Source organism: Zalophus californianus, chromosome 9 (assembly GCF_009762305.2).
Source record: "Zalophus californianus isolate mZalCal1 chromosome 9, mZalCal1.pri.v2, whole genome shotgun sequence".
In the NCBI taxonomy this organism is placed as follows: Eukaryota; Metazoa; Chordata; class Mammalia; order Carnivora; family Otariidae; genus Zalophus; species Zalophus californianus.
Window position 1 is genome coordinate 2,783,516 of NC_045603.1, and position 27,190 is coordinate 2,810,705.

Consider the following 27,190-nt stretch of genomic DNA (forward strand, 5'->3'; position numbering starts at 1 on the left):
TGACCGAGAGGGCCTCCAGATGCTGGCCCCAGCCTTTGAATGCCCCCTCGGACTCAGGATGCCGGGAGAGCTTGGGGAAGGCCCACCGAGGTCAGCAGGAGCCCATGCGTCAGGCCTGGCCTGCCCCTTCCCTGTTTGTGGCACTGTCTGGCCGCAGCAAGCACATCGTGAAGACTGTTCGTGGGGATCTGGAACCAGGCACCCAGCACAAACCTAGTTCAGTCCCACTGGCCAGTTTCCTGAGTGCGTTACCGCGAGGCCGAGCAATTCCCCGCAGAGCCCTCGGCCCGGCCCCGGCAGCGGTTCACACACAGCCCCGCTCGGCACATGCGGGATGCTGTCCTGCATCACCCCTGTGACACCTCAGACCCAGGGACATCAGGCTTGGAGCCCCAGCCCGGGCTTTACTCACCCTGAGGTCCCAGATCCAGGGCATCGGCCTCTCACATCCGCCCGTGAGTCATATCCATGGGCCGGGCAGCACCCCCGACGTAGCGCAGGAAACACTCACGGTCCTATCTGACACATGAAAACGTCAGTGCTCCCAGATCTGCACCCCGACGAGCCACAGCCCCAGGCTCGCGTGAGTCTTACTCCCGAATCCCGGCTCCTGAGTCAGGGCAAGCCCATGCAGCCTGCCCAGGACTTGGACGGAGAGGGCATAGGGCTCAGATCCATGTCCTGCCTCGACCGTGTTCTCTCCCCTCCGTGCTGGGCTGAGTCCTCCGGACCACACAGCCAGGGCAAAGTCTTGGCCGCTTGGGCTCAGAGAGGGACCCGCCGAGCCCCAGGTCCTCGGGCCTGTGCAATCATCCGTCCCGTAGAGCAAGCGGCTGAGTCCCACGCCAACAGGCCACGAAACTGCAAAGGCCAGGCCCTTCCCTTCCTGCCTCTGCCTTCCCATCACTCTGCTGGTATCCGCAACGTCGGCCACACGCCCAGGCCCAATCCCGCCCTCTCCAAGCACAGCTTAAACCACAGGCATGCTCCAAGTGCCTCCGAGGGACCTTCCTCCCGGGCTGGTGGCAGCCTCGGAAGGCACCTGGTGCAAGATCTGGAGTAGAAGCCACTACGATGAGCTCGTGGTACAAGCGCCTCGTGGGAGGCCCAGAACACGGTGTGCGCCCCGTGCACAGTGCACCTGCCCCCTTGCAGTGGCACGAAGGATGGGTGAGCACAGGCCTGCAAACACGCGCCCCCAGCCCTGAGCGAGGCTCCGGCACCGCGCACCATACGACCACGGAGGGCCCACCCCACCTGGGGAGCCTCTGATTGGCTGCCGCTGACACCTGGCCTCCGCGGCCTCCTCAGAGACCCTCCAGAATGGCAGGGTGTTGCAAGCCAGCGGACACAAGGCGCCACCGTAACCCCGACGGCCCAGCTGGCAGGGGGCAGGTGTCTCGGACTCAGGCCGCAGGAAAGGGACAGGCTCTGCTCACAACATCCGCTGTCTCGAGCTGAGCAGGTGCCAGGTGAGCAGCCGCAGCTCGGCCTGCACCCATCACTGCCGAGCCCGGCGGAGTATGGATTTTGTGTGAAAACCGGAAAGCAAAGCCTTTCCGGCTTGGCTGGTCTCACCAAACCACCTCAGCAACCAGCCCAGGCCCTCCTTCCATCGGAGCACGAACTCAGGGCCCCCGTCCTACATCTGCTCCTCACTCCTCATTCCAGGCAGACAGAGCGGCCGGCACAGGGCTGGTGGACAGGCCAGGGTCAGAGGCAGCGGCGTCCAGAGTAGGGTCAGACACTGCACCCACCAATTGTGTTGGCAGCCTGGGCTACAAGCTGCCCCCTAGACATTCTGTCCAATTATTTAAATCCCAGCCTCTCCGCTCACTGTGAAGATTGGACAGGATTGGACATTTATTAGCTAACTGAATGGCTGTAATAAGATAGCAAATCCAAAGGAGCAGAAAATTAAATGTTCTTGAGTTATCTTATTGAAATTTCCCTTCTATGGCTTTTATTGGAGGCGACAGCGCCAGAATTTCAAAGATGCATTTTAAGAGACTTCTTTATGGGGTTGCCCTGTGAAAGCTGGAGGCATCAAAATGAACGCAGCCGGCAAGCCGTCAGAATGGACTACCTCCGGGCCAGGCGGGAACACCAGCTCGGCTGGCTCTCCCGGCCCGTCCCCAGGGAATTCAGAGCAAATACCAGTGTGCCCGGCTGATGGCTCTGCTAGTGCAGACACTGCATTTTATTAGGAGAGTTCACTCTTTTATTCATTGAATTTTGATTACTTATTATCATAAGGAGATACATTGATTTCATAAGCGAGGCAGGGAGACTAACCCGCAAAATGAAGCCGGTTGTCAGCTCCCGGGCGCGGGCTCCTTTCCAGAAAACAAGGACTCGGGCTCCAGCACAGATGCTTGCCTTGACGGAGACACAGTGAAGTCAGCACGGCGAGGGGGACGGGCTGTGGTGCGGGCGGCCCTGGAGACCGGAGGGCCCAGCCCAGGGTAGGAGGACCCCAGTGGCACAGCCCTGCAGAGGGATGGGTGAGGCTCCTCTCCCAGAGGCAGTGCTCGCCCAGGGCACAGACTCCTCAGTGCAGGACTCTGTGTGAGCCCTGCCAGGCTCCCCGACACTCCAGACCATCTTTCCAGAAAACAGCCCTATCCCCCATTATGGTTTCGTTTTGCCTGCAGACCATGTGGTATTTTGATAGGATTTGTGCCTGGTCCCAGTTTGTAAAGGTGACGACATGGGAAGCACAGCATCTCCCTCACAGTCCCCATAGAAATGACAGGTGTGGCTACAGGGCCACGGGGAGAAGCACCACATCCACTGGGAGACAGGAGGAAGGGGAAGGGGTGGCCCCACCCTGACTGGGGTCTCCAGGGGAGGGCACAGGTGAGGCATGGTAGGCCGGCCGAGGACTGGTGAGCTGGAACAATCCCAGCAGGCCTTGGGGCCGAGGGGTGGCCCCGAGTGGTCCGGTCCCCGGCCCTGCGCAGTGAGAGTCAGGTAAGGAGATGGCGGGGTTCGTGAATGAAGGACATGTTATAAGCAAGTTGCTTACCCCCCTCTAGGAATTAGCTAGCAGGGGAGGGGCCGTCTCTCCCCAGACAGCAAGGTCCCCCAAGAGGTCAGTCCATCATAAAATAGAGGAAATAAGAAATATGGTTAATGCAAAGCACATCTTCCTTGCTCCCATGAGCAGAGGATCTATTCTCTTTAAGAGAAACATTCCACGCTGAGGACTCCAAACGTATCCAGGCGTCAGGCACAGTGTGCTTCCAGAGCAAGGCCCCAGTCCCTCACCCGCCCTCCACTGTCCCAGACAGAGGAGGAGTCAGGGGGAGATGGTCCTTCCGTTTCAGGGCCTGGAGTGTGCGCAGAGGAGCCGGGAGGTGGTGTCCAGGCTGGGAGTTGGGGCAGAGGCACAGGCACTGCGATGGCCCCTTGGTGGCAGGTGCCACTCACACAAGCAGCGTGTCTCCCGGCGGAGACCCCCTGTGCCCAGCATGGCGTGGGGCACGGGCTCCGGGTCAAGCAAATGAACAGGGTCCTGACCTTGTGGCCTGGCCAGCTGCCAGGAAAGACAGGGGCACCGGGGCACTCAGACATAGCATCCCACGTGGCTGTGAACAGTGGCAACAGAGTCCCTCCACAGTGGGTCTTCGGGAACTCGGTGGTCCCACTATAGGGCTCTCCCTTCTGGGTGCCACCTATGGACAAGGAGGTTTTCCCCAAGAGGATGTCCAAGATGAGACCGGGGTGAACCAGGTACCCCACCACAGACCGGGGACCAGTGTGTTCCAGGCAGAGGGAGAGCACCTGGTGCCTGGGAGCCTATGGGGACAGCATGTGGGGGTGGGGGGGGGGAGAGGGTGGCCCCTGGTGCCGGAGAAGCAGGCCCAGACTTGGTCCCCAGGCTCCGATGGGTTTTCAGCAGCCTTGCTGTCTTTGGGGAGAGTGCGGAGAGCAGAGGGGAAGCGGGGGGAGTAGGCAAAGGAGCCCAGGGATATGCCAGGGGCCTGTCACGATGGACGAAGACACGGGTCTGCGGTCCTGCTGCAGAGTTCGTCGGCAGCTTACCAGCAAATCGGACCTGGGGGTGGGGGGCGTGCTCCTGCTTCCTCCCTGGTGCCCGGCACGGGGGCCACGGTCCTGCTTCTTCCCTGGTGCCCGGCACGGGGGCCACGGTCCTGCTTCCTCCCTGGTGCCCGGCACGGGGGCCACGGTCCTGCTTCCTCCCTGGTGCCCGGCACGGGGGCCACGGTCCTGCTTCCTCCCTGGTGCCCGGCACGGGGGCCACGGTCCTGCTTCCTCCCTGGTGCCCGGCACGGGGGCCTGCACACCCTTCCTGGTGCTGCCATGACCGAGCACCACAAACGGAGCATCAGCACACATGGAGCACCTTACAGTTTGGGGATTTGGAAGCCCAAAATGGCTACTGTACCGTGTTCCTTCTGGAGGTTCTAGGGAGAGTCCATCTCTTGCCTTTGCCAGCTTCTACAGGCCACCCACGTCCCTTGGCTCGTGGTCACCTCTTGCACTCCCAAACCTCTGCTTCTATCTTCCCATCTCCTCTCCTGGACCCTCCTGCCTTGTGATGACACCAGGCCCCCGGCAGTCCAGGGCCATCTCCCCACAGCCACATCTGCCGTGATGTGTCCAGCAGGCTCTGGGAATGAAGATGGGACACTTTGAGGAGGCCACCCACCCACCAGGCATGGAGCCTTACACAAGTAAGGGCTTGGGAAGTGTTTTAGGCGGCTTGGCCCCTCAACAGCCTGTCCAGATTTGGGGCATACACAGGAGAGGGCTGGAAGCTTCTATCCTTGGGCCTGAATTTAGGAGACCTGCCCTGGCCAGCCCAGCAGCAGACAGAGAAGTGAAGTCCATCTAGGGACAGAGCCCCGGTGGGACTCACCCCCAGCCTGAGGACCCACTGCGTGGAGGGCCCTCCAAGGTCACCGTCCGCGCCCCACTCAGTGCCTTCTCCTCCCCAGCCGCTCCTTCCCAGTGTATCCGGTGGTCAGGCTCCATCTGACTCGGGGCCCTGAGGCCAGGGGCAGACACATCTCCTTCTTTCCTGCGCCAGGCCCTGGCTACGAGGAGGAGAGGCCCCAGACAGACGAGTTTGCCAGTTAACGGGACGGAAGAAAGACAAGCTTTTACCAAACTGAAAGTGCAGCTGTTTGTCCCGTGAGCAGGGAAACCACGAAACTTCCCAGAGCCTGCTACAGCGGCTCACGGAGCCCGAGCGGGCTCGGTCTCGAAAGATGTACTGAGCATGACTTGCGACAGGCCCTGGGGCCCCGGGGACAGGCCCAGGGCTCAGACAGCCCCGCCCCGAGCAGCGGCAGGGCCAGGAGGCCGCAGGCGCCCCCGACCGACCCCACCTCAGTGTGAAGTATCGCTGGTAACCTGGGATTCGGCCCGTGTGGTGGCGGCCGGGACCCGAAAGCACTAGGAAGGGGGTCTCAGAAGAGGACTTCGGACTCGTGCTTTGGAACCGAGGCTGTCATATGCCACAAACGGGTTGGCTTAACAACAGATACTTTTTCTCTCACAGCCTGAGGCCAGAAGCCCGAGATGCAGGTGTGGGCAGGGCTGCTGCTTCTGGAGCTGTGGGGAAGAACCGCCTGCCCCTGGTGTGCCCAGGGTCCTTGCCACTCTTGGGCTCACAGGAGCATCACCCCAGTGCCTGCCTCCGTTGTCGCATGGCCCTCTCCTGGCACGCATCTCTGTGTCCTCTCTTCGTAAGGACACAGACATGGGATTTAGGGCCACCCTAATCCAGGACGATCTCCTTATCTCAAGCTCCTTCACTAATCACATCTGCAAAGACCCTAGTTCCAAGAACGGGCACACTCTGAGGTTTCTGGTGGACACCTGTTTTTGTGGGACACTATTCCCTCCCCTACACCAGGAGAACCAGATGGGACAAGGGAGCCCGCACCAGACAGCACCAAGACAGAGGCTGCCACCTGTCCTCTCACCGCAGACTGTTCCAGACAGAGTTGAGAACCCCTGCGGTAGCAGGAAGGAGGCAGGGGGCTACAGTGCCCTGAATTCTAGGCAACGGAAATTTAACCGTGTGAGTTTTGCTAAGAACTTTTATGAACTTGCATCCCATCTGACACCCATTCCAGCATTCCGTCGACGACAACTGCTAAATCTGTCCACACTCGGGGCCAGGAAGAGTCATTCTTGCTTCGTGCATTACACAAGACATCTGTAAATTGGATATTCTTTTCCTCCCTTTAAAAAATAATTTCCCTTAACCGCGATACACAGACAATTTCACTCTGAGGAGTCCCGGCTGCGAGGCTGGAAATGCTGAGTGTGAGTGGAAAAGGCAGATGTGAAATGATCCCCCAGCCACTGAGGTGCTTTCTGGAAAATGCAATCAAATACTTGATAACTTGCTAATAGTATGGTTATTAAACAGTCTGCCTTCATCTTTCCCAGAGCAAGAAAATGTATAAGAATTTGCAATACAATGGAAAATGGGAGATTATGAAAATGGGTCTGTTGTTAGTATTTACAGCACTTTACATTTCTAAAGGGTTCAAGATCCTGCTGAGTTTCTGCCCACCCCCCAGCTCCCCGCCAAGCTTCCCTCCAAGGGCTTGAATGCTGATAGCAGCCCACATAAGACCCGCCCCTGCTCCTACTCACCCCTGCCCATTGCCTGCTCTCTGGGCAGGGCAGTCCTGGGAGGCCTGGGAGCCAGGGACACTTACACAGCTGCCCTCAAGCTGATCCTCGCCAGCTAGGCGGCCTGCAGGCCCCGGGTGAGCTAGTCAGCCCCCGTGTGCCTCCCTTTCTCTGTGCTCCAAGTGGCAGTGAGTCTAGCACCACCTCCCAAGGCTGTTGGGGTGAGGTGGAAGGGCTCAGATGAGGCCCTGACGTGGTGTGTCTCAGTGAAAGTCAGCAGGGAAATTTGTGGTCAGGGATGGAAAAGGGCAGCCCTCACCATTGGACGAGAACACTCCCCGTGGTATGGAACTGAAGAGCAGAGAGGCAGGAACGGCAGGGATCGTGTGCGATTCCTTGGGGAATCGCCCAAGGAAGGCACCGGGGCTGCCACTACCAGTCAGATGGTGGGCCAGGAACGGGGCCTTGGATTTTAAAGTTCATTCATTCATTCGTTCATTCACTCACTCATTCACTCATTCATCAGAGTGTGCCGGGCACTTTGCCAGACATGGGACATCAATGTTCTGAGCAACCTGTGGTTCAGCTGGTCTAGCGCCCCTCCTCCCAAGCTGAGCCCCCCCGCCCCCGGCGTAGCCAGCATTTTATAGCTAAGTAACCTGAGGCTCACAGAAGCAAGTGACTGTCTGGGCAGGTCACATGGCCAGTCCTGGCGAGGTAGACACAAGAGCCCTGCCCTCTTGAACTCTGTTTTCTCCACCGGGTGTCACTCCAAATGTCAGCCTCTGCTTACGCCATCCCACAGAGGGAGGATTCCTTTCAGCCTGTATAAGCAAAGTTCCCCACCCCCCCCCCCCGCCCAACCTAGCATCGCCATCCCCCGGTGCACACACCTATCCCCTAGAAGGGAAAGCTGCCTGACAAAGAGTGTTGGATGTCCTCAGGACCAACACAAAGCCTGGAGCAGGGCACATGGGCAGGGGATGCCCACAGGATGAGTAAATGAAGGGGTAGAGCCTCTATTTGGTTTCTCCCTCTTCCTGGCATTATTCTGAGCCATGGCACCCCACCCTCTCTTCTCCCTTGGCCCTGGCAAGCTGGTGACTCCACGAGCGCCGGCCCTCACTCAAGGTCAGTGCCCACGGCAGTGACATCAGCCCCTTTAATCTCTGTAGCAGCCCTGCGCTCTCAGAGAGGAATCCCTGATACGGTGGCAAGTGTTACTGTCTCTGTTTCACAGATGAAAAGAAGTTCAGCCAAATCACTGGCTTTCCTGGCTCACACAGCCACAATCTCAACTCAAACCTGGGTCTGTTCTCTGGTCCCCCCTTTCCTACACACCAGCCATCAGCAAAAGCTCCAAAGACCACTGAGCGTAACCAGATACCTTCCACTTTGTCTGAGAGGGTGCCCTGAAATACACATGGCATCCAGAAGGGAATGTAGAAATGGAAAAGAGGGACTCTGGATGAGCCTGGTGGTGCCGGAAGGAGATGGAGATATTGTGAACTTGAGGTTTCCAACATATAAAGGCATGCAAATGGGGTATCTGGGTGGCTCAGTCGCTTAAGCATCTGCCTTCGGCTGGAATCAAGTCCCATATCAGGCTCCTTGTTGAACAGGGAGCCTGCTTCTCCCTCTGCCTCTGCCTGCCGCTCCCCCTGCTTGTGCTCACTCTCTGTCTCTCTGACAAGTAAATAAAATCTAAAAAAAAAAAAAAAAAAAGGCATGCCAGTGAAAACAAACATAAATGCATAAATATACACAATCTCTAAGTTTTCTCCCACTGAGAGGATGTGGCAGCTGTGACATCCCAGGAACCATGAACATACTTCATGCCCAAATCTTGTCTGAATACCACTCTCTACTAACCTGACTCCTTGGAGAAATGGCTGATTCCAGGGCAGGGACGAGGAACGTACGAGTCCAGGTTGAACTATCTTGATGGGCCAGAATATAAGGAAGGGCTCAAAGAATGATGGGGATGGGTCAGAAAGACCCAGAAACTACTTGTGCTACAAGGGACTGAATGTATACTCCCTACTCAAAACACAGAAGGGCATTCTGGAGATCCACAGAGGGTCCCCTCGACTAACCACATGAATATGAGGAAACAGTCTGGGGCCAGACAGATAGGATTAAAGGTAGCAACATCCAATTCACACACATACAACTGGGAATGGTGCCTGCCTGCCTGCATGCACCAGCACCCCTCCCTGACCAGACAAAAATCTCATTATTCACCAGACATTGGGTTGATACTCAGAAGTCTTGCCGCGGTAGTGGAGAATAATCAGCTCTGAACTGAACATTGTTCTAATTCCCACCTGACAGACCTTAAAAAAGCAGAACTGGAAAGGATCAAATTATTTCAAGCAACTTAACTGCATCCCAGAAAGAAAAGCTCGAGAATTTTTCTAGGAATACAAAATACCCAGCATCAAACAAGGTAAAATTCATAATGCTTGGCATCCAAACAAAGTTACCGGGTGTGCAAAGAAATAGGAAACTATGACCCAGGATGAGGAAATAATCAATTGAAACTAACCAAAAATTGACACAGATATTAGAATTAACAGAGAAGGACATTAAGCCCTTATTATGATGGTATTCCATATGTTCGAGCAGGTAATTCCATATGTTTGTGAAAGATGGGAAACAAAATGTCCCAAATTGAACATTTAGAGGTGAAACCGCAAAAGCATGGGATGAAAATACACTGGATCTAATCAGAGGCAAAAGGCAAGGTTAGGAAACTTGAAGACACAGCAATGGAAACCATGCAAAACAAAGCACAAAGGCAAAAAAAGAATCTTCAGAAAATGAACAGAGCATCAGTGGGACAGATTCAAGCAGCCTAATATATGTGTTATTTAAGGTCCTGAAGAAGAAGACCATGGCGGGGCGGGGTGGGGGGGAGAGAAATAAAAAATATTTGAAGAAATAGTTCAAATTTGCTGATAACTATAAACCCACACATCCATGGAGCCCCATGAACCCCAAGCACAAGAAAAATGAAGAAAACTACATGAAGACACATCATAATCAATTTGCTCAAAACCAGTAACTAATAGAAAAGTCTTAAATGCAGCCAGAGATAAAAGACATGTAACATACAAAGGAACAGCGATAAGTGTGATAGCAAATTTCTCTTCACACACACAAAAAAAGCAGGCAAACGTTTCCCATCAAAAATGAGGCAAAAAGACAGAAAAAAAATCTTTAAAGTCCTGAAAGAAAAAACTGCCAATCCAGAATCCTGTACTCATCCAGTATATGATTAACAAAAGGATTTCTATTCTCACTGCTTGCATTCAACATTTTATTGGAGATACTAGCTAGTGAAATAAGGCAAGTAAAAGAAACAAAACGCATCTCAGATTACAAAGGAAGTTGTAAACAATCTTCCTTCACAGACACAATTGCCTAATGTAGAAAACGGATGAAATACTCCCCCTAAAATACCTACTGGTATTAATAAGTGAGTTTAGCAAGAATACAAGACACAGGAGCCACACAAAAAAATCAATTGTATACCTATCTATTGATAACAATCACATTTTAAATTTAAAAAAATAACATTTACAGTAGTATAAAAATATGAAATGCTTAGGAATAAATCTGACAATAAATGTGAAATATCTGCAAATTGAAAACTATAAATCATTGCCAGGAGAAATCAAGGAAGACAAACACAGAGAGATTTACCATTCAATGAATGACTCAACATCAAGATGTCAGTCTTTCCCGAACTGATCTATATATTCAACACAATGCCAATTGTTTTTTAAAAATAGCCATTTTTTTTAGAAATTGAAGAACTTATCTAAAATTTCTTTTTTTTAAGGATTTTATTTATTTGAGAGAGAGCGAATGAGAGATAGAGAGCACAAGAGGGAAAAGGGTCAGAGGGAGAAGCAGACTCCCTGCTGAGCAGGGAGCCCGATGTGGGACTCGATCCCAGGACTCCAGGATCATGACCCGAGCTGAAGGCAGTCGCTCAACCGACTGAGCCACCCAGGCGCCCTTTTCTAAAATTTCTATGGAAATTCAGAGGACCTAGAACAACTAAACAAATTTACAAAACAAGAACAGAGTAGGGCAACTAAAATTTCCTGAATTCAAGACTTATGACAGAGCTACGGTAATCAAGACAACATGGTATTGACAAGTTAGACAAGTAGATCAATGGAACAGAATAGTCTAGGAAAAACCCAATGGACCCACACATATGTGGGCAACTGACTTTTTATAAAGATGTAAAGGTAAGTCAGTGAAGAAGGGATAATCTTTTTCACAAGTGGTGCTGGAATAATAGATATGTGTATGAAAAGAAATGTACTTAAATCCATACCTCTCACCATATGCAAACATTAACTCGACGTACAACTGAAAACTATAAAACTTCAAATTTCAAATTAGTCTGTTTTCTTAGCTATAACACCAAAAGCAAAATCTAAAAAAGAAAAAATAAAATTAAAATTTCTGCTGTTTGAAAAATACTCTTAAAAGAACGAAAAAGCAAGCCACAGTCTTGGAGAAAATATCCGTAACTCATATATTAGACAAAAGACATGTAACCACAACGGATAAAGAATTCTCAAAACTCGAGAAAATGAAAAACCTAATTTTAAAAAATGCTAAAAATGTCAACAAGAAACACCTCATGGAAGAAAATATATAGATGGTAACTGAGCACATGAAAAGATGCTCAGCATCATGGTCATCGGGGAAATGTCGATTAAAAACCACAATGAGATGCTACTATGCAAATACCAGAACGGCTAAAATTAGGAAGACTAACTTTCCCAAGTGCTGAGGATGCTGTGGAGGAATGGGAACTCAGAACTGAAACTATGAAAGCAGCTTGGCCATTTCTGAAATTGTTGAACTCCTACCAGCCATATGATCCTGCCATTTCACCCATAGGTATTTGCCCAAGAGGTAATGCAAGCATATATCTATGCAAAGATGTGTACATGGATATTCACATTTTGTGAATTACAATATTTTGTAATATTCAATTATACTTCAATCAAGCTATTACAATTAAGTCACAAAAACCAGTTTGAAGTGGCTCCCACTGACCAGCTTTGGTACAATATCAACATCAAAGCAAATTGTCATAGTGACATATTATAATCCTTTGAATAGCACTGAAACTTCTGAGCCTATATCGTAAGTATATAACAAGTATATATCAGTATCTACAATGATATTATTTAATGAATTAACTAATAAGGATAAGAGAAGTGTGTTTCTTACAGAAGTTTGCCAAATAATAATAAATGTAGAAAGAATGGAATGATAAAATTAGAAAATCACCCTTCACCAGCCTACATAATAATAAGTAATTCAATCAAGAAACATCAATGCAATGCCAAAGCTTATGGTGAAAGCGGATTGGGGAAATGGTATTCCATATAGTCTCATAGTATCTCTCCCACAGAATGCTTATAAATTGCAACAACACACAGTAACCTTACAGAAAAGGAACCTGGCAGACCATGTCCTAATCAGAAAATTGTGACAGATTATGTTTTCCAAAGATGCTTCCAACAATATGTCCTGTCCCACATGCTCTTCTTATATGACCTTGACATCCTTCTCAATCGGTGATGAGGTCTATCCCTCCCCACCTTTGAACGTGGATGGGTTCTGTGTGACTACCTTGACCAACAGAGTATGATGGAAATGACACCTGAGGCAAGGTCATAAAAAGGCCACACATTTCCACCTTGTTTTCTTAGAAAATGCTCTCTGGGGAAGTCAGCTACCATGTCAGGAGTCCAACAACCTTGGAATGGCATGCTCTGGGAAAGCCCATACTGGCCTGTGTGGAAAGGACCTAAGACTACAGATGAAGAGAGATAAAAATCTCCAGCCACCATCTCACTGCCACCACATAAAAGACTCCAGATCTGACCCGCTGGTGAGTCTTTTCTGAATTCCTGATATACAGAAAGTTTATTAAGTGGTTGTTTTATGCTGTGAAGCACTGGAGGGGTTTGTTACACAGTAGCAGCTAAGTGGAATGGTGATGAGAGAGATTATGGTAGAAATCACCCTCACATGGCACCTGATAGGATGGAGTGAGGGGTGCACAACATCGCATATGTGATACCTGGCCAGAGATACACAACTGGTGTCTAAGCATGAGGAAATATCAGACAATCCCAAATTAACAAACATTCCATGAAATAACTGGCTTGTAATCTGAAAAAAAAAACATCAAGGTCATGAAAGTCAAGGAAAGAGTGAAGAACTGTCCCAGAAAGGTTCTAAAGAGACATGACAAGAGGCTGCCATGCATGGTGCTGGATTGGGTTCTTTTGTCATTGAAGGACATCACTCAGACAATTGCAGAAACTTGAATAGGGTCTCTAAGAGAAGGGGACTATTGTTGCAACTTTTTTGGTAAGTCTGAAATTGTTTCAAAAGAAAAAAGAAAAGAAATGGCCTTCCTTGTGCTAAACTCTGATGAAAGGGCTTGTGTGTGCACAAGGCTCAGAAAGGAAGGTCATTTCCACTTCATTCAGGCTTTCTTCTCCCAGCCCTGGGGACTCATCTGGCAACAAGCCTCCATTTAGACACCTGGACCAAGGAAACGCTACAGCCCCATTAGGAAGCTGACTTGGCCACAGAGGTCACAGGTGAGTAATCAGGGAAGAAGGTATTTGGGGGGAAAGGAGCCTCCTGAGGTCATCATTTTGCATATGGTTGTTAATAATGCAACACTGAGTCTATTAAACAGAGCAAAAGGTAACTTCGGCCTGTGGGAAAGGACCATTATGCAAATTCAGGCAGGAGCAAGCTTTTTAAAATGCACATATTTAACTAAAGCATTCAGTTTTGGTCATTAGTTTCTTTTAAAAATGTTCCCAGGGAAGCATTGTTTCCACCAACTGCCATTGTACAGAGAGCTAAAGATTTGGAACCAAATGAACCAGGGCACCAGCTCCATATTGTTGCTTTATCTACCGTGGGCGTTGAGGATGCTACTTAAAGTCTCTGAGGCCCAGTGTCCCTCACCAGTCGGTTTTTTTGTTTTGTTTTGTTCTGTTTCCTTAAACCCTTTTCAGACCTAATTAAGGGTCTGGAATTCTGAATTAGTGCAGAATCTTCAGGGTGGTGCTGAAGCTCATTGTTGCCAGAGCCGCATTAATGTGCCCTCTCTGAGGTGCGTCTCTGGGATCCACCTGTACTATCCTATCTGTGGGTGGCAGAATGTCTGCTCCGCAGCCATGGAAACAGCTCTCAGAAAAGCAATTAGTGCACAGGTGTGTACTTTAGATCTGCGATATTTTGAATTTATTTATAACTGTAAAAGCAATTAGTCTATGTAATGAACTAATCACTTACTGGAATTCGGAGTTCTTTTGGATCTCCATGTAACACACATGTATGGAGCAAAATTTAGTTTTCTAAATGCTGATAATTAAATCAACTCCAATTTCATTGCAATTAGATTGAGCACAACTATCAAAGTAGATTTCAAAATTGCCTTGTGGGGTTTTTTTTCCTGCCTCCTACCTGCTGGTTAAAAAAGGGAAGTTAAGTGAGAATATACTAAGGTAAACAATATTTCTTTGGAGAACTTGCCACGGGAACCTGTGTTATCCCCATTTTACAGACAGTGATTTATTTCAAAAAGGTTCAGGCTAACTTCAACTTTTTTTTAAGAGAGAGAGAGCACGGGGGAAAGGGCAGAGGGAGACAGAGAGAGAGAATCCTAAGCAGGCTCCATGCCCAGCGCAGGGCCCAATGCAGGGCTTGATTTCAGGACCCTGAGACTGTGACCCAAAGCCAAAAGCAAGAGTCAGATGCTTAACCAACTGAGCCACCCAAGAGCCTTAAGGCTAACTTCAAAAATTACTGAGCTTCTCTTGTGCACTAGGAAATTTGTAGCATATTATCTCATTTAGTTCATATGACAACCCAAATCTGTAATTAACATACATTTACGGATAAAGAAACTCGGGCCCAAGAAGGAAGTAAAAGCTAACAAAAAATAGTTACTGGTCACCAAATGAGTGTCCATTATTCTTTAACATCTGTAACAATTCTAGGCGGGAGAAATTATTTACCTTTCTCAGATGAGAAACCAGAAGGCCAGAGATACTAAGTAACTCATCCAGATTTATCCATAATAACTGGTAGATCTGGGTTTTAACCCGAACCTGACTGGGTCCAAAGTCCGGAATCTTCGCAGGATGCTCCAGCGAATCCAGGCTGCCCCAGGAAGCTGGCCATTCCGTATGTCCACCGGGGGGTCTCAGACTCCTCTGCCAGGATCCAGCTCCCAACAGCTCCCCCTTTTACCCCTTCACTCAGGGAAAAATGTATAACCTCCTGCGCCACTGGACCTAGAGGTGAGGCAGATACCGTCCTTGCTTGCCATTCCTGCTTCCTGCCACTCTCCCTCCCTTCTCCATCTAATGCACCAGTGGACTTCATGCATCAGACTCTCCCACCTGCCACCTCTCCTTGTTCCTTATCTATTTGTGCTCCAATTACTGCCCCTTCCTCCTCAAAGACCTTGGCTCCTGTCTCAGTGTCTGCACAGCTGATATCTCACTATTCAGCCATGACCATTCCCTTGAACATATACCCTCAACTCCCATGTCCCTCTTCCCCTTTACCTTAGTCAGTTGGGCCAAACACCACACCTCTGGTCACGTCTGACCACCTACCTACTCACACCTGCACCTGCTCAGTTAGTGTGGCTGGAACAAAATGCATAACCATGTTAACAGGTCTCACGTTCGATTCTGGACCCTAACTTTAAATGGGCTCTTAACACTGTGCACCAATTTCCACCACATTTGCTGTGTTCACTCTCTCCTACTTTCCTAGACTATGGTTTTTACCTCCTCCTTTCTTCTCAAACCCCCAGTAGCTCCTCTAGTCATCCCTCTCACTGGATGGCCTCGCTTTGTATCTCCCTGAGGAATCAGACACACTCGGAAAAGACCTGCCATAAGCCCTGCCTCCAAAGCCAAACATCCCCTTTATCCATGGCTGGGCCTTCTCTCTTGTGCATGCATGTTCCTTGCCCCTGGCTACGGCAACATCTCCACCTGCCCGTTAGAATCTGTACACCCATGTACCTAAAAAGATGCAACTCCAACTCCTCTTTGCTCTTTACTCCTGGATCATCATTTTTCCTTGTCCTACTGGGCGTAGATCATTTCCACCAGCGCAGAAACATGCTACTGTTTCTCCCATTTAAAAGTTTCTCTCGACCCCACTTCCTCTCCAGCATCAGCCCCTTTGCCGTTAAACACCTTGTTAGAGCATCCCTACTTGCTGCCTATACTTTCCCTTCTCCCACTTTCTCCGTTGAGCACTCTCCCAGCAAGGCTTTCACCACTCCCATCGCTGCAACACAATAACCTTCATGCGGGTCCCCAGTGACCTCCACGTGGCTACGCCCAACAGGCAATTCTCGGTCCTCATGACCTGTCCCCTCAGCAGCATCCGCAATGCCGGTCACTCATGCCTCCTTCGCTCACTTTCCTCTCTGGGCTCCTGGGGGTCCACAATCACCTCACTTCCCTTCCATTTCTCTGGTCCCCGCTACTCCTTTGCTGCTTCCCCTCCTCCTCCTGAGCTCTCAGTCCTGGGATGCCTACAGCTCAGTCCCTGGATCTCTCCTCTCCTCTGTCTACACTCAGTACTTGGGTGATCCCATCCAGTCCCACGGCTTTACCTCCTATCTACATGCTCGTGAGTGCAGACGTGTTCACTTAGCTTTGTGCATCCAGCTGCCTACTCGCCATGCCATAATTTGGCATACACTCAGTGTCATTTGTCCAAACCCCGATACCTAGCACCCTCAATTCGGCTTCTCCCATGGGTTCTCCCATCTCAATAAATGGTCATTCCATGCTCCCAGTCTCTTGTGCTAGAATACTGAGACACATCCTTTACTCCTCTCCATCTCTCAAACTCCATCTTAAATCTATCATCCAATCCTGTTGACTCTAACTTCGCCACAAAACACCAGGAATCCATCCACCTCTCACCACTGCACCACTCAAGCCATGCCCACATCCTGCTGGGATTTTTGCAATGCCCAGCTAACAGGTCCCTTTTAACTTATTTTTATCCATAATCAGAGTGTGCCTTTAAAAAGGTTAAGTTACATGACATCATTCTTCTGCTCAAAGCCATCAGTGGTTACAAAAGCACTCGGTGTGAACCCTAAACCCCTTGCTCCTCCTCAAAATGCCCCATGGGACCTGGTCCCTCACCACCTCTCCAACCTCAGCTCCTCCTACTTTTTCCCCTTGCCCACTCAATCTAGTCATACTGATCTCCCCGGTGTGTCTCAAACCCATAGGCACACAACTACCTCAGGACCTTTGCACTTGCTCCTCCCTCTGCCTGGAATACTTCTCCCCCAAATATCCCCCAGCCTCACTCCCTCATTGCCTTGAGGTCTTTACTCACAGACCACTCTTCAGAGAGGCCATCCCAGCCACCCCACCTAAGAGTCACCTGACTCCTGTCCCCCTCCCTCACTTTGCCCTCTCCTCAATAGATCTCAACCTCCTTCTATAGATGTGATTCCTTTACTAGACTGTAAATCTCATGAGGGCAGGGATGTGTGTCTGTTTTCTCACTGCTCAGGTCCAGCGTCCAGCACACAGTAGGTGCTCAGTAAGTGTTGGATGAGTAATCTCCTCCCTTTGTGCCTATATCACAAGCCCCTGCTTATAACTGGTTTAGAGCATTTATCATATTTTATTGAAACTATTGGCTGATATGTCCATGTCACCCATGTGTTATTCAACTTGGCAGCCTGTTGGCCAGGTGACCAGGCAGAGGAAGGACGCAGCAAATATATGTTAAATAAAAGAACTAGTGCTGAAAACTGCCGTGTAACTGACCATCACTAACACATGCCCAAGACATTGATTTCTTGTACTTCTCAGGCTTTAGTGTAGAGGTCTGGCATGGAAGGCTGTGTCTCCACATTGGTACAAAATATGTGGTAGAGAACCCGCTCACCTTCTGTTGTCAACCCACCCCTACGCCTCCCCCATCTCAGTATCTGCACACCAGGGTCTCGCCGCCCAAGATATCCCCCCATGGCCCCCCAATCCAGCCCTCCCTCCTGTGATCACAATACCTCCCCAGACATAATGAACGCTGGAGTTTTGATGTCTCCTTTTCAGAGACATCATCCAGACCTCTTCCCCCCCCCCTTTGAGTAGTCTTGGCACGTCGTGATAGGGCAGAATCTTTAAACTGCTCTGCACAGTCCCATGTGGATCTAGGAGCTCCAACATCTTGGATCGAATTCATCATTGAAGTGGCGACATCCTGTCCAGGACTGTCATCAGCAGGTGCAAAGGAGACAAGAACTAGAGGTGCATAAAGCCTACAGGTACAGAGGTAAAGACAATGGATGCGTCTCCAGCCCGCCGCCGAGGCTGAGGGCAGCTTAGGCTGACTGCCGGCCTCAGGATGTCAGCACAGGTGTTACCATCATAAGGACTTCCGACTGCAGGACTTCCCAAACAAGGGGGAAAGGCAGACAAAACAGGAAACATTCAAGAGCCTTTATTTTTCATCTAGGTGCCCTGGATTCCATCATTTCTGTCTTCTTACTCAACAGATGTTTGTATTGATAAGGAAAGTGATAAAAAAGGTCCCATAAATAATAGTTGACGCTTGTGTAATTTTTTTTTCACTGTCAAGGCAATTTTACATTCATTATCCTGTTGACCTCTCGTGACACGCCTGTGGGACAGGCATTGGAACAGGCATGTCCTTATTTCCATCGCAGAGAGACATCAGGGCATCTGCCCCAAATCACCCAGCCAGCAGTTTGTTAACTGGGATTAGGACCCCGGATTCCTGACACCAACCAGCACTTGTTACCCTGCTGCCCACGCAGGGCGCATCTCCATTCTGCCCCCTCTAGAAGACACGGGGTGTCCGCCACCGCCAGATGCCGGCTCTGTCCCGGGGAACCACTGACAGCCCTGGGCAGCAGCTGCAGGCCAACGTGCAGGCTCTTTACGTTGATCCCCTTGATTTTACAAGTTACTCCATTAAAAGGAAAGGTTCAATAAATGCTGCGCTTTGAGTCAATGTAGCCCATCTTTCTTCCCGCCGGCACTCAGCCTTGCTGCTTGCCCCGTGAGCACACTAAACGCCTTTATGCCTTCATAATCACCTTGCACCGTGCTCTACGCTCACCTCGTTATTTAAACTCCAATAAAAGGTAAAATAAAAAAAAGTTAATGGTCTAAAACTTGCTTTTTTGAACAACCAAAGAAGACATTTTACTCATAAATGTAAGTGAGGAAACGGGATTCTATTTCTGTGGTTATGAGACAAATAAATATCTTCCCAAGGCCCCACAGCCGTGTGGGGACAACCCACCCAGCACTAGTGTGTGCTCACGGCCGTGGTGCTCACGGCCGTGGTGCTCAGGACTCCAGAGCTCTGTACACCCCTGGGAGGCTGCTTGTCAGAGGGGGAGGCAGACATAATGAGGAAGGTGGTTGCTTTGACAGCCCACCTCCTGCCCTTGGGAACGAGGCATAACAACCGCTCATTCTCCGATCAGCGAGCCCCACCAGGCCCTGGGGAAGGAAACACAGAACAAGACACAGTTCCCACCCTCTGGAATCCCACAGGAGAGGACACGGGAAAGCCATGAAGATAGAGCACCACTAGCTACTACTGAGGAAAGATGCTCGGTGAGTAGCACCACTAGCTACTGCTGAGGAAAGATGCTCGGTGAGTAGCACCACTAGCTACTACTGAGGAAAGGATTTGCCGGGTGAAGAAAACAAGGGAATCCCAGGCCCAGGGAAGAGTGTGAGCAAGACCAGACGAAGCAAGAAAGCTCAGCAGGTCAGAGTCCCAGAGCAGCACACGGCTGACACAGGAGTGCTAACCGGACCAACCCAAGGGAGACTGGACAGGTGGGTGGCTGGCATGAGAGCCTCAGACCCTGGCGGGAGCACGGACGCTCCTCCACTGTGAAAGGCACTCTGATCAAAGCCCACATGCTCCCTCCCGCCTCTCTCCCATCAAGCAGAACGGATGCAGTTGGGCAGAGAGAGAGACAGAGAGGTGACTTCTTGCTCCCCACACAGGATCCGCCAGGACCACAGCTCTTGCAGCATCACAAAGCTGGCTCTGTGCAGAGGCGGGAGGGAGGAGAAGCAGGGCTGTCCAGAGGCAGGTGAGGGCCTGAATACCTCCCTCCACAGGGAGGCCAGGGTTCTGCCTTCCTCCTCTCCAGCACCTGTGCCATCCAAGCATGCCCTCTCTGTCACGGAGTCTGGCTGCACAGCCTGGGTGGGGAGAGGGGGCGATAAGTTTCTTAGCAGCTGGCAGATCATGGTCGATTCTAAAAAAATCTGCAAGTACATTTAACAAAATATGCTGATTCAGACCTTGAGCAAGCCCGTGCAGGGTCTCCCAGAAGAGTGCACTCTGCCTCTAGGGGACCTCGGCCTACAGAGAGGACAGACCAAGAAGTGGTCTTGTCCAAGACAAGTGACCGTGAGCTACTCGGATGTGCCCCCATGCCTTCACTGCTCGGCCTGGATGGAGCCAAGTCATCGCCTACTCTTGAAGAGCATCTCCCATCAACCTTTCTTGGCATCCAAGCATGTGATGCTTAATTGTGTGTGTCAGCTTGGCTGAACCAGGTATTTGGTCAAATATTAAGATGTATCTCTGAAGGTGGTTTTGTCTGAAGTTAACATTTAAATTGGTGGATGCTGAGTAAAGCACATGACCCAGATGACCCTCCATAACATGGGTGGGCCTCATCCAATCAGCTGAGGGCTAAATAGGACAGTAGTGACCTCCCCCAGCAGACAGCCTTTGGACTTGAACTGCAATACTGGCTCTTCCCTGGGTCTCCAGCCTGCCCACTCTGCAGAATTTGGATTCACCAGCCTCTATAATCACATGCGCCAGTTCCTCGGAATAAATCTCTCCTTCCCTCCATCTCTCCATATATAAATATATATACACACACATGCACATCCCATTAGTTCTGTCCCTCTGGAGAACCCTGGAAGAAAAAACATTGCACTAAGCCCCCAGCATCTCCTCTGGCGGCCCTTTCCCGACTGTCCCCACTGAGATACAGCTCCTGTCCATGTGCAGAAAGTCCTTACTCGGGATTAGGGTCCACTGGAAGGGTCCCGCCATAGGGGTGCCTGGGCTCTGAGGTGCTATGGAGCTTCTGGATATGGCCCTTCCAGAGCTTTTGGGGACCCCTGTGGGTACACTGTATTTTCCAAGTATTCTCTGTCCCCCCTGTCACCATGTGATCTTCCGTGTGTCCCTTAGAGGGTGTGCGGGGGGTTTTCCACCCCCTCCCATGGACCATGTGACTTGCTTTAGCCAATCAAGTGTGAGCAGGATACCCATGCTTTAAGGGCATGGCATGTTTTCCTCAGCTCTGCCACTCTTTACCTTCAGTTTTAAGAATGGAAAACCCAAATTCATAGCTCCTCCCTCTAACTGGTTCCCAGAATAATGAAGATACATGAATGAGAGCCACAAACAATCCACAGTCAACAAATAACATGAAATAAACCTTTCTGTTGTGAGCTGAGCATTGGGGTTGTGCTGTTACTGAGGCATGACTTAGCAGGAGCTGAGTAAGGCAGGCTCCATCACCCCACCCCACAACCTGACATCAACCCTGCACACCCTATCCCCACGCACAATTGGCCCCACTGGACCCACCCATCCATCAGGCCTCATTCTGCTTATGTAGATATAAGTGACTTCTGTGTCCTCTAAGAGTGTAAGTCAGCGAATGCAAATGGAGAAGGATGAAGGAGGCCACCTGTCTCCACATTCAGGATTTCCTAGAGCTACAGGAAACAGAGAGCCCTTGGCGGCACAGCAGAAAGGCAAACGGGACCCTTGGGCATTCGGAACGTGGGAGGGAGGCACCATTAGACCTGCTTGCTCCTTCAACTACCCAGAAGCTCAACCAGCAATTGGAAAAGTTAATTTAATGAAACCAAGTGAAGTGTCTGTACTTCCAAGCCCTAACCCACCAAAACCAGTTTCCATCCTCCCTGAAAAGAATGGGTTTAAAATGCCAAAAGGACCCTTTCACTGTCTCACACAATGGCTCTCCTACGGGGGTAGATGAGCAGCATGAGGTGGCTGCCCCTCATGGGGCCCCGAGCAGCAATGAGAAGAGATAAATGAGAGGTACGTCCAGCATGGGCAGGGCCTAAAAGCACAATCACCAAGTGGGGGGCAGCAGGGATGAAGAGACAGAATGGTGTGTGTAGCACCAAGCCCATCTCTGTAGAGTTAAAGTCATCCTTATACAACACACCAAATATTTTGTAGAGATAGTACCATGTGCAAAGACACACACCAAATCTATTACAGTTTGTGCAAATGAGGCTCAGAGCCAGAATGTGGTGGAGATAGAGAAGGACAAAGAAGCATAGGAATAAAACAAGAGAAGGAAAATGCAATTTTAACAAATATATAAAGAGAACAACCCTTCTCATAACAACTAAACATACCGAGTAAAATATTGCCCTAAAAATCACTTCTGAAATGCCTTGCTGAGTGGGCAAGAAAGAACAATCCGTCAGAGACCAAACAACATGTGAAACAGGAATGCTGGAGCCCACTTTGAGCCCAGCAACGTCTGCTAACCACCAAAGGTCACGATCTTCCAGTCTGATGGCTGCCCAGGCCTGGCTCTTTGCTGGGGATGAGGCGAGGCCAGCCCATGGAGGCCGGGGCAGGGAGGGAGTCTCATAAGAGAGCCCCACAGGAACCTGGACCTCCAAGGGCCGCTCCTCTATACAATGGTGACCTAGAAAGACCTCAGAAAAAGATAATAAAACAAAACCTACCTTGGCTCAAATTTGGTGCTGAATGGATGGAAAAATAAAAATCTGCCCTCATAATTTGGAACCCCAAGCAAGTCCCCATGTGGTTTTACAGCCTGAATTCACATCAACTATGTGAAAAAGAAAAGAAAAAAAAAAAAAATATATATATATATATATATCTCCTATCCTGAGCTGGTAGTAACCCAAACTCCCAAAGAGAATTGAATACAAGTTCTTTTCAACAGAATGCACCTTCAACACAGGCCTCAAATAATTCCCATGCATAAAGTCATGAGAAAAATGAGCCATGGTCAAAAATCACAAAATAAACAAAGAGGCGGGTGGCATGCATGAGAGCTAGCAGAAACAGCAGGGTCACGTCACAGAGAGGGCAGCTCTCATATTTACATAAGCTGCAATAAAAAAGTAAGCATGCAAAATATGCTTAAGAAGTAACATTTCTAAATATGCACACAGTTCAAGAGACTATAGCAAAGAATGGTGCAGATTTGGAAAGTAAGTAGAAGTCCTAGAAATAAAAAAATAACAGATATGAAAATTGAAATAAAAACCTCAATGGACAGGTTATAGCAGATTATACACAGTTGATGAAACAATTATTGAGCTGGAAGATCAGGTGTAGCACAGACAAGGCAGATGTGATGGATGCAAAACACAGGTTAAAAAGGAAAGAGCGTGGAGAGGGCACAGCTAATCGGAATTTTAGAAGGAGCTAATACAGGGGATGTTGGGTAAGAATCCTCAGAAACAGAAGAAAGGCGCCAGTCCTCAGATTCAGGCAATCTAACAGAACACAATGAGAACATGAAAGAGAGAGAGAGAGAAAGAAGAAAGAAAGAAAGAGAGAAAGAAAGAGAGAGAGAGAGAGAAAGAAAGAAAGAAAGAAAAGAAAGAAAGAAAGAAAGAAAGAAAGAAAGAAAGAAAGAAAGAAAGAAAGAAAGAGAAAAAGAAATCCACATTCAAATACATCATAGTTAAACTACAAAAGCAGCAAGGTGAATACCAAAGATAAAATATTAAAAGCAGCAAGAAAGCAAGCAAATACTACCACAAAGTGGCAACAATCAGGCTGAGGGCTGATTTCTCAACAGCAACAGAGGACACCCAAAAAATAAGGGCAATAATATCCTCAGTGTGTTTCAGGGAAAATAAAAGAACTGAGTGCTCAGAAAAGTCTCATTTAACAATGAAGGCAAAGAGTGAAATAAGTCAAGCAGAGAAAGACATGTATCATATGTCCTCACTGATATGAGGAATTCTTAATCTCAGGAACAAACTGAGGGTTGCTGGAGTGGTGGGGGGTGGGAGGGACGGGGTGGCTGGGTGACAGACATTGGGGAGGGTATGTGCTATGGTGAGCGCTGTGAATTGTACAAGACTGATGAATCACAGTTCTGTACTTCTGAAACAAATAATGCAATATATGTTAAAAAAAAAAAAAAGAAGAAGAAGAAGAAGATAGCAGGAGGGGAAGAATGAAGGGGAGCAAGTCGGAGGGGGAGACGAACCATGAGAGACGATGGACTCTGAAAAACAAACTGAGGGTTCTAGAGGGGAGGGGGGTAGGGGGATGGGTTAGCCTGGTGATGGGTATTAAGGAGGGCACGTTCTGCGTGGAGCACTGGGTGTTATGCACAAACAATGAATCATGGAACACTGCACCAAAAACTAATGATGTAATGTATGGTGATTAACATAATAATAAAAAATGAAAAAAAAAGAAGTTAGAAAAAGGAGTATGGAGTACATCAAAGAAAACAGAAGAAAGAAAATAATTTTTGAGAAGATAGTCAATTAATGGAGGGAAGGTAAACAAACAAGATGAGCCGAGCTCTGAAAAACACTCATTAACCAGCAGGACTCGAGCAAGATGAGGAGAGAGAACGGCACAGTGGCTGTGAGGAGGTGACCCTGTGGAGGTGTGGGCTGGCCGGGCAGGGCGGAGACCTGCAGCCGGGCAGGGGAGACCCGCAGCCGGGCAGGAGAAGGGGCACCTGCTCCCATGCCTGATCTTCTCGGCGAGACTTCCTGGGCAGTAGTACCAGAAACCACCACCTGCCTGCGTCTGTCCCCCTGCTGTTCTCGATGACACTTCTACTATAATTAGGAGGCATACACATATGTAATTACAACTCTTGTGATATAATTACAAGACTTCATTTCCTCACGTCCAGGGTGTTTGAAGCACAGTCTGCCTCTCTCAGGTAGAGCGTAAGCGCCAAAGGTGCCGCCGCGGTTACGGTCACCGACGACGTTCACAGCCACATCTCCCAGACCCAGCACAGGACTTGGCGCCTCCTAGAAGGCACTCGGCACAGAGTTTGGGATGAATGGATCCGTGGGTCAGCACACGAAGACCAGAAAGGATAGGACCGCGGATCAGGGCTCAGTGGGCACCGTGCAGAGGAGGAAGCACAAGTGGCCCATAACCACGGCGAGATGCTCACCTGTCTAGGAATCACAACCATGAGTGAAAGCCTCTGCATAAGCCACTTCACATCCACCGGCTTGCAAAGGCCACGCTTCCATCAGCACGACCACTCGGAGTGACCATTTGGCTCTGTCTACTCAAGCGGACGACCTGTGTGCTGGTTATTTCGCCTTCCTTTCGACTCCCAAGACCATCTCTAGTCATCTCTGCCCTGCTTTGTGGGGCCAGGGGTCACCTCTACAAGAGCCAGAGTGGGGCACCCCAGCACATGCCTGTGGGACTCCAGGGGGGCTCAGCCAGTGGGGGCCCCGGCAGAAGGCCAGGCAGCAGGAGGAGAGAGGTGCAGAGTTGCTCCCCCCGCTTCCTCCCTGCCCTGGCTCCACGTTCCGTTGACGGCTTCTCCTTCTCTAACTCCACCTCCTACAATGTCCAGTGGGAAAAATGCAAGCCACTTAGAAATCCATACAGCATACTTCATCCTATACCGTCCGTCCCAAAGCAGGCACAACCAAACAATATATTATTTATACAGTAAAGAACCAGCAAAGGAATGATTCATACCCAATTCGAAATGATGGTCATACTGGTCGCAGAGAGAGGGAAAGGGGGCAGGTGCGACAAACGACGTCGGAACTCCCCGGTCACTCTGCATTGCCCCGCCTAGCTTTTACTCCTTATACAGCCCTCACAGATACCCTGTGTCTCTTGTACATATTTATTATTTCATAAGAACTAATCCTAAAATGGTAAGCGATGTTTTTCCAGAACAAAAATTCTATCATTTAAATGGCCATCGTCCTCAAGTGAAAAAAATATGCAGAGTTACCATTCTGGCGGCAATTACAAATAGCAAACAGGAAAAAAAAAATCCAGGTTAAGGCGTTTCTTAATGATTATGTTCAGTGGAGTAACGTTTATTAAGAAAAATTAATCCGGCATGCTACAAAATTTTAAGCAATGTCTCATGAATGAGTATATATTTAAATACCTGATAACAGTATTAAATTTTTTATTGATTTTTTTTTTTTTTAAGAAAAGAAGATCTTTCTATTTCATGTCGGGAAGTGGAAAATGTGACTAACCCACTCTGCATTTGAGGTCGGAAAGGAAAAAGGAAAAAAAGAAACAAGAAGGAAAAGAGAGAAGAGATGGGGGCCGGCGAGGAGGGGCCCGGGACGTCCCCTGACTGCTGGTCCTAATAGAGACCCGAAGGTAAGCAGGTGGGCAAGCACAGACAGGGAGGTCCAGAGGATCAGAAGCTTCTAGAAGACCTGGGGAAGCATTGCCCACAGCAGGAAGGACAAAGGGCTAGTATTTGGAGAGGTTATGATTTTGGGGGTCCGCTACTAGAGAGCAGGAGGGAGGAGCACGTGCGCCCGGGTTTGCATCTAGAATCTTTGAATTGCAAGCAACCTGTGTGTCCTGCACAAGTTTTATTTCCGTTCAACACATACTACGTAAAAGTTAATTAAACTTGGGGCGCCTGGGTGGCTCAGACGGTTAAGTATCTGCCTTCAGCTCAGGTTGTGATCTCAGGGTCCTGGGATCGAGCCCCGTGTCGGCTTTCCTGCTCAGCGGGGAGTCTGCTTCTCTCTCCCCACTCTTGCGCACTCTCTCAAATAAATAAAAAAAATCTTTTCTTAAAAAAAAGTTAATTAAACTCCCTGTGTCCCTGTTTCCTCCTGCAAGTGGGCACGAGCATGCACCTGCTGAGTGTGTTATGAGGGTGAGCAAGATCGCGTGCGTGCACTGCACGACGCCTGGGGCTTGGTACAGGGTCCGGCAAGCATCTGCTGTTTTTACAAAACCGTGGCGCTCGGCGGATCAGCCGGAAACAGTCTGTGCAGAGCGCCTGCGTGTCATCGAAAGGTGTCTGGATATTTGTGATAAGGCCCCTTAAGAATTCTGAGTAGCTCAAATGTGCATTCTAGAGAGGCGCCTCTGGCCGGGACAGACCAAACGGAAGGCTCTGGCAGCAGCGCAGACAAGGGGAAGAAAGGAGATGGGTAAGTGGATGATCCCAGGGGCTGTGGGCGTCCAGCGTGGTATGCGTGGGCTGACTCCCCAGTTTCCAGTGTGGGAAACACCTACAAATGCCCAGAGACCTCTTGTTCCTCTGTCCTGGGTTCAATGGTGTCCCGCCAGAAAATATGTTGGAGTCCTAACCCCCAGGACCTCAGAAGGTGACCTTACTTAGAAATAGAGCCTTTGCAAGGTATTCAGCTAGAATGGGGCCATACCAGAATAGGGTGTGCTCTTT